Source organism: Suncus etruscus, chromosome 14 (assembly GCF_024139225.1).
Source record: "Suncus etruscus isolate mSunEtr1 chromosome 14, mSunEtr1.pri.cur, whole genome shotgun sequence".
Lineage (NCBI taxonomy): Eukaryota > Metazoa > Chordata > Mammalia > Eulipotyphla > Soricidae > Suncus > Suncus etruscus.
Window position 1 is genome coordinate 93,393,854 of NC_064861.1, and position 7,433 is coordinate 93,401,286.

The 7,433-nt window shown below is 52.0% G+C and overlaps 1 non-coding gene across 1 annotated transcript; it reads right to left on the minus strand.

The window, feature by feature from the left end:
- Positions 1 to 4,960: 4,960 nt before the first annotated feature.
- LOC126028997 (U6 spliceosomal RNA) lies at positions 4,961 to 5,067 on the minus strand. The gene has a single exon (XR_007502660.1). It is a non-coding gene; the product is annotated as a U6 spliceosomal RNA (small nuclear RNA).
- Between the last annotated feature and the right edge of the window lie 2,366 nt (positions 5,068 to 7,433).

The following is a 7,433-nucleotide window of genomic DNA, read 5'->3' on the forward strand; positions in this document are numbered from 1 at the left end:
ACGGCTCTGGCCCCTAGGGTTTTTTTTTTTTTAATAAAAAATATTCATGAAACAAAATAGATTTGAGAACCCACAGCAACTGGCCTCCTTTCTACAGGTCCGGTAGAGGTTGTTCGGTCACTCAGAGGCCATCCATCCCTAGTGTCAAGTGCCCTCCCACCTGCCTTGGCATAACCCCCTACCCTCAAGGCCCTATTCCATCAGATTCAGAAGTCAGACCCTCCTCGAGCTCTTCCCCCTTTCTCTGAGTCTCCATGGTAACGAGGCCTTCTGCCACACCCCCTAACATAGAATCCAGTTTCTGTTTGAATCTCTGCTCTGTCTAACCAGTTCCTGTCTGGGACAGGAATGAGCGGAGGGCAAGTGGGAAGAGAAAGGGGGTGACCAGAGGGGTGGGGAAGCCAGGGGCCTGGGGGGGGGGGGAAGCAGCTATGAGACAAGAGAGCTGGGGTGAGGGGGCCCAGAGGAGGCTGGGGAAAAGATGGGGCAGGAGGTAGAGAAACAGAACAGGGGTGTGGGGGTCCCAGAGACGGAGAAGATGATGAAGGAAGGGAGGGCCAGGGAGCTGGGGAGGACTCAGGGGCACTGAGGGCAAAGGGAGCCCGCAGAGATGGAACATAGGTGGGGTAAAGAAGGGAGGAAGAAGAAAGAGAAACCGAGTGAAAAAGGGGTGGGAAAGGGGGTAGGAAAATGGGGACAGAAGCGAGAAGTCAGGCAACCAGAGAGGGAGAGGGAGTGGGGGGCGAAGAGATGGGGAGAGAATGAGGAAGCCAGGGATGCACAGAAGAGTGGGCAGAGGGTTCCCAGGGTGCATATGGAGAAGCAGGCAGGATTGGATCAGTGGCAGCCGCAGAACTGGGATCTGGAGAGGGTCCCCGAAGTCCAGGGCCGCCGGATGTCCCTGTGGTCTCAGTCTTCCAGCACTTCTGTATTTGGCCTTCGGGGACTCAGAGACAAGGAGCAGGACCAGGGGAGACGGGCCTGGGATGCGGGGTGGCCCAGTCAGCGCCCTCCCTCCCGCCCCCCTGAGAACTCCCCCACCCACCTTCCCAGGATGCCCCAAGACTTGGAGCCCATGAGCTCCTCCACTGCGATTTTGCAAAGGGAGGCAGGTAAGTGGCTTGTGACTATGTGACTGTGTGTGTATGTTGTGCACTGGAGGCTGTCCTTCACTCGCCATCGTGTCCCAGCCTTGCTCTGTCCAGTGGCGACTTCAGTGCCTAGGCCCGCAGGATGCTAAGATGGTACCCTGGGTACCATTTGGGCCTGGAACTACATGTCCCACGATCCTCTACGGTGCCCCAGCCAATGCGCTGCGTCCAGAACTACATTTCCCATGAGCCTCCGCGTCACCATCTCCCTTGACACCTTGGCCCTTCTCTTGGACTTTGGTTTTTCCCTAAACTTGGACATATTCCCTCCGAATGTTTTTCCTGCTCCCCGCTCACTGACACTGTGGAAGCTGCTCCCTGCTCACTGGGAGCCCATTTTGCTCGACCCTACATTTGTCCACTCCATGATCATGCTTTGTTCCAATCACTACGACCTCACAGCCATGTTCAGGGATCATTCTCTTCTTTTTTGCACCCCATTTCCCAATCTCTGGCAGCTGCCTCCATCCCTATCACCACCCCCATCAGCTCCTGACATGGCTCCAGAGCATTTCTTTTTGTTTGTTTTGGGGCCACACACAGTTAAGGGTGTTACTCCTGGTTCTGCACTCAGGAATCATTCTTGACAGGCTCCAGGGCTCCTTTGGGAAGCCGGGGATCGAACCTGGGTCGGCTTCGTACAAGGCATATGCTCTCCACAATGAGCTATCGCTCCGGCCCCCTCCAGATCATCTCTCTGAGATCCACTGCTGACTTTGCCTCAGCCCTGCTCCAGATATCCCCCTCTTTCCCCATTGTACCCCAGGATGGAGTCCAGCTCCTTGGCTTGGTTTTGGTTCCCTTGGTAGTAAAGACCCACTAAGACTCCTGTTCCCGGGGAAGTTTTCCTGCACCCCAACTTCAGAACAGTGTGGTCACTATTTTGCTCATTCAATATTGACTCACAAAGATGCAGCTGGTTGGCAGGGAAAATAAAAATTTGGGATTTGTGTAATGTACGGAGCAGAAAAACGAGGGCCAGAGAGATAGTACAGTGGGCAGGGTGCTTGCCTTGAATACTAGTCCAGATTCAATCTGAGGCACCACATAGGGTTCCCTGAGTACCTCAGGAATGGCCACTGAGCACTTTTTTTTTTTTTTGTGGTTTTTGGGTCACACCCGGCAGTGCTCAGGGGTTATTCCTGGCTCCAGGCTCAGAAATTGCTCCTGGCAGGCACGGGGGACCATATGGGGCGCCGGGATTCGAACCGATGACCTCCTGCATGAAAGGCAAATGCCTTACCTCCATGCTATCTCTCCGGCCCGCCACTGAGCACTTCTAAAAGTAAGTCCTGAGCACCCTTGGGTATGACAAAACAAAACAGCAAAAAACACCTTCGGGCCAGAGCAATAGCACAGAAGGAAGGGCATTTGTCTTGCATGGCACTGACCCAGATTTGATCCCTGGCATCCCATATGCTCCCCTGAGCCTTCCAGGAGTGATTTCTGAGCGCAGAGCCAGGAGTAACCCCTGAGCACCGCCGGGTGTGGCCCAAAATCCATTCCCCCCAAAAAATTGTGGATCTGACCCAGGATGTGTGGGTGGACCCCAAATGTCACATTTCCTGCCAGCTCCTACAATGGTACCCTGAGACATAGGTCCTAGCTCTGGGAGGGAAAAGGGGCAGCCCCAGAGAGTTGGGAGGAAGATCACCCCAACTGCCTTGTGGAAGCCTGGGGTGGAGGGCGGAGGGCAGGGCTGGAGCGGAGAGCAGCGAGTGAGCTGTTTCAGGGCTCCATTGTCGCAGAGGCAGCCAGGAGCGCAGCTGAGACACGGGAGTGACTGACGAGCGAGCGAGCAAGCGAGTAGAGCAGAGCGGAGGGCTGGGACAGGCTGTTCCGAAACACAATGAGCTGTGCAAGCTGATGGGCAAAGCTGGGAAGCAGCGTTGGCTCTGCTGGGAAGACTGACACTGTGGAAGCTGAGGTGTGTGTGTGTGTGTGTGTGTGTGTGTGTGTGTGAGAGAGAGAGAGAGAGAGAGAGAGAGAGAGAGAGAGAGACAGACAGACAGACAGACAGACAGACAGGCAGACAGGCAGGCAGACAGAGACAGACACCTGCATGTAGTCACATAATCACATTATTGACATGGAAAGAGGGGGACAGACTGTACCCAGAATTGTAGGCCTCAATAAGGACATTAAGTCTCTGCAAAGATTCCTTTTTCCCTCCCTCCCTTCCTTCCTCCCTTCCTTCTTCCTTTTTATCTTCCTTCCTTCCCTATGTTTTCAACTAGTGACAGAGAATTACCGGTGTTCCTCAAATACACAATCTTTTCAACCCTAGAAGACTCTTGAACAAGAAACACTAAATGGCAAACCAGGTGCTGATAACATTCTGAATTGTAATTCGCCAAGGCAATCTGAAAGAACTGTCTGAAGGAGACTGGCAGTATCACGATGGAGTCATACTGCGAATCAGCCTTCAACTATTATAGCACATGAGAAATAACACTGCTCACACGAAGGGCTTTTTATTTTTACTGTGGCCCACTCTGGTCTTGCAGTGGCCTGGGCCGATGTTGGTGTAATTATATATTATTATATTATTAATATATATTAATAATGATTGATTTACATAATTTATTACTCTGTATTATAATTATTTAATGTTATTAATATTATATATTTAGTTTTTGGGTCACACCCAGCAGTGCTCAGGGGTTTTTCCTGGCTCTGCACTCAGAAATCGCTCCTGGTAGGCTCGGGGGCCATATGGAATGGTGGGATTCGAACCACCGTCCTCTGCATGCAAGGCAAATGCCCTGCCTCCATGCTATCTCTCCGGCCCTAAATATACATATCTTAAACTGATATGTTTTATTCTGGGTCCATAACCGGCGGTGCTCAAGGGTTACTCCTGGCTCTGTACTCAGGAATAACTCCTGGCAGGCTCAGGAGATTCTATGGGATGCCAGGAATTGAACCTGGGCAGCCATATGCAAGGCAAGCACCCTCCCTACTGTGCTGAATTTCATTTTATTTTTTTTAATTTTTTTTATTTTATTTTATTTTTGGTTTTTGGGCCACACCCTGTGACGCTCAGGGGTTACTCCTGGCTATGCGCTCAGAAATTGCTCCTGGCTTCTTGGGGGACCATATGGGACGCCGGGGGATCGAACCGCGGTCCGTCCTAGGCTAGCGCAGGCAAGGCAGGCACCTTACCTCCAGCGCCACCGCCCGGCCCCTGAATTTCATTTTATTTATTTAATGTGTTTATTTTGGGTTTGGAGAGGTCCTAGCCATGGTACTCAATGGTTATTCCGGCCAGCAATGCTCAGGGGTTACTCAGGGGACCACGTGGTGCAGGAAATGGAATCAGGGTTGGTAGCCCATAAGGCCAGCGCTTGAATTAACTGACTGTCCAGCCTCCTTGGTCAGGTTCTGTCTAGCAGGAGACCCTGTCCTGTCCGGGGCTGACAGGGCCACTTCATGGCCACAGGCCTCCATCTAGCTCCATTCCCCCCCCACACACAGGCAGACTCAGGCTTTCCTCAAATTGATACGGTGGGAACCAAGGGTGGATTTTTAATTTTATTTATTTATTTAGTTAGTTTTTTTTTTTTTTGGGGGGCCATACCCGGCGGTCATACTCCAAGGGTGGATTTTTAATTTTATTTATTTATTTAGTTAGTTTTTTTTTTTTTTTTTTTGGGCCATACTCCTGGCTGTCTGCTCAGAAATAGCTCCTGGCAGGCATGGGGGACCATATGGGACACCGGGATTCGAACCAACCACCTTTGGTCGTGGATCGGCTGCTGCAAGGCAAACTCCGCTGTGCTATCTCTCCGGGCCCAGTTAGTTAGTTTTTAAATATGGAATGCTTCACGAATTTGCGTGTCATCCTTGCGCAGGGGCCATGCTAATCTTCTCTGTATCGTTCCAATTTTAGTATATGTGCTGCCAAAGCAAGCACTTTTCTATTTTATTTTGTTTGTTTGTTTTAGGGCCAAACCCAGTGATGCTCAGGGGTTACTCCTGTTTATATACTCAGAAATTGCTCCTGACTTGGGGGACCATATGGGATGCCAGGGGATCGAACCGAGGTCTGTCCTAGGTTAGCGAGTGCAAGATAGACGCCCTGCAGCTTGCATCACTGCTCTGGTTCCAGAGGTGGAATTTGGTTTTGTGGAGGTGATGGTGGTGGCTATCACTTAGTAATACCGATAGTTATGTTCTAAAGAGGACATGTGAGGCTGAAGTGATAGTACAGTGGCTAAGGTGTTTGCTTTGCACAGAGCCGACCTGGGTTTGATTCCTAGCATCCCATATGGTCCCCAGAACTTGCTAGTGGTAATTACTGAATGCAGAGTCAGAGTAAGACCTGAGTACAACGAGGTATGCCCCACCCCCTCCAAAAAATCCCCAAATTTTTGGCCTGAGAGATAGCAAATCAGGTAGGCCACTTACCTTGCATGTGGCCAACATGGATTCCAGCACCAGCATCCCTTGTAGTCCCACGAAACTGCCAGAAATGATTCCTGAGTGAAAAGCCAGGAGTAATCCCTGAACACAGATGAGTCTGGCCCCCCCAAAAAAAGAGGGCATGGATAGCCAGGGCAATGCCCCCTGAGAGCATCATTCCTGAGGTGTCTGACCTGGTGCCTCTCTTTCCAGGGGCCACCCTTGCTGATCCAGACATCACGGAGAGTTTGCACATATCCAACCTGGGCAGAGCCCCCAAATCCTCGTGAGTGCCCCCTGACCCCATGACTTCTCCCCTCCGTCCCCCCCTCCAGAAGGGTCCTGTCCTGACAGCAACTGCTGATCTGAGAGAACCCCTGCTGTTCCCCCAACCCCTATTCCTCCCCAGGAAGCAGCAACTGAGGCAGGTCATTGCAGAATATGAGACGCTGGACTGCGAGCTGCCCTGTATCCGAAAGTTTCCTGCGCAGCCCTCGGCGGAGCCGCTATGCCTGTGCATGGAGACCGCTGTGAGTGTCACCCAAGAATTCTGAGCAGTGTGAGGGGTGTGTGTGACAAGGTGACAAAAAAAGACACAACGAGAGCCGGAGAGACAGAATGGAGGTAGGGCGTTTGCCTTGTGTGCAGAAGAACGATGGTTCAAATCCCGGCATCCCTTATGGTCCCTCGAGCTTGCCAGGAGCGATTTCTGAGCGTAGAGCCAGGAGGAACCCCTGAGCGCTGCCAGGTGTGACCCAAAAACAAAAAACAAACAAAAAGACACAACGATAGGCCCATCCATGACTCCTTACTAAAGTATAAGAAAACAAACACTTGTTTGTTCAACCGAACAAATAAGAGTTTGTTGATCAAACTCTTTTGATCCTAATGGGACTTGGAGGGTAAGGAAAGAAGTCAGACTTAAATCTTGGCACAAAACCTCCAAGATTAAATAAGAAGACATAGTCCTGGCTAGGGCTGCAGTGTGGACAGCGAGTTAGAAGCGGGTTCGATGTGTGTGGCTGGCACACTGGAAACCGTGTGCTGACTTTTGGCCAATTCAAGTGGTACGAGTTTGTGATTTTCCTTCCATCCATTCACTTGCGCAAGTTGGGTGGACGGGAAGTGGGGACCTAGGCCGGGGTTCTGAAGCTGTCTGTCTCCCTAGCCTGAAGAGGACCTCACCCATCTGGAGGTGCTGGAGGCCCTGGAGGCCGAGTTACCGGGAGCCATGGAGAGCGGGCTGGTGTCCAGCATCCGCTTTGAAAACATGAACGTCATCTGCGGGACCGCGGGGCGCCGGGACCGGTGAGACCCCGGAGGAAGCGTGGCTAGAAAAAAATTGACGAGGGGCGGGGCCTGAGGCGGATGACAGTGAGTGACAGGTCTGCGAGCGAATAGGAGCACAGGAGCTGCAATTAGGCCCGGGGAGGGGCGGTGCCTGGCTAGAAAGAAATTGACGAGGGGCGGGGCCTGAGGCGGATGACAGTGAGCGACAGGTCTGTGAGCGAATAAGAGCACAGGAACTGTAATTAGACCTGGGAGGGGCGTGGCTAGAAAAAAACCTGATTAGGGGCGGGGCCTGAAGCGGCTGACAGTGAAGGACAGGTCTAGGAGCGAATAGGGAGCACAGGAGCTGCAATTGGGCCGGAGAGGGGGCGGGACTAGAAACTATAGGGGCGTGACCTGTATAAGGACGGGGCCGAGGGGCTGGAAGGATAGCACAGAGGGAAAGGCCTTTGTGGTCCATCTTAGTTCGAACCTCAGAATCCCATACGGCCCTCAGAGTCTGCCAGGAGTGATTTCTGAGTGCAGAGCCAGGAGTAGCCCCTAAGAGCCCTGCGTGTAGTCCAAAAACAAAACGAAACGAAATGAAAT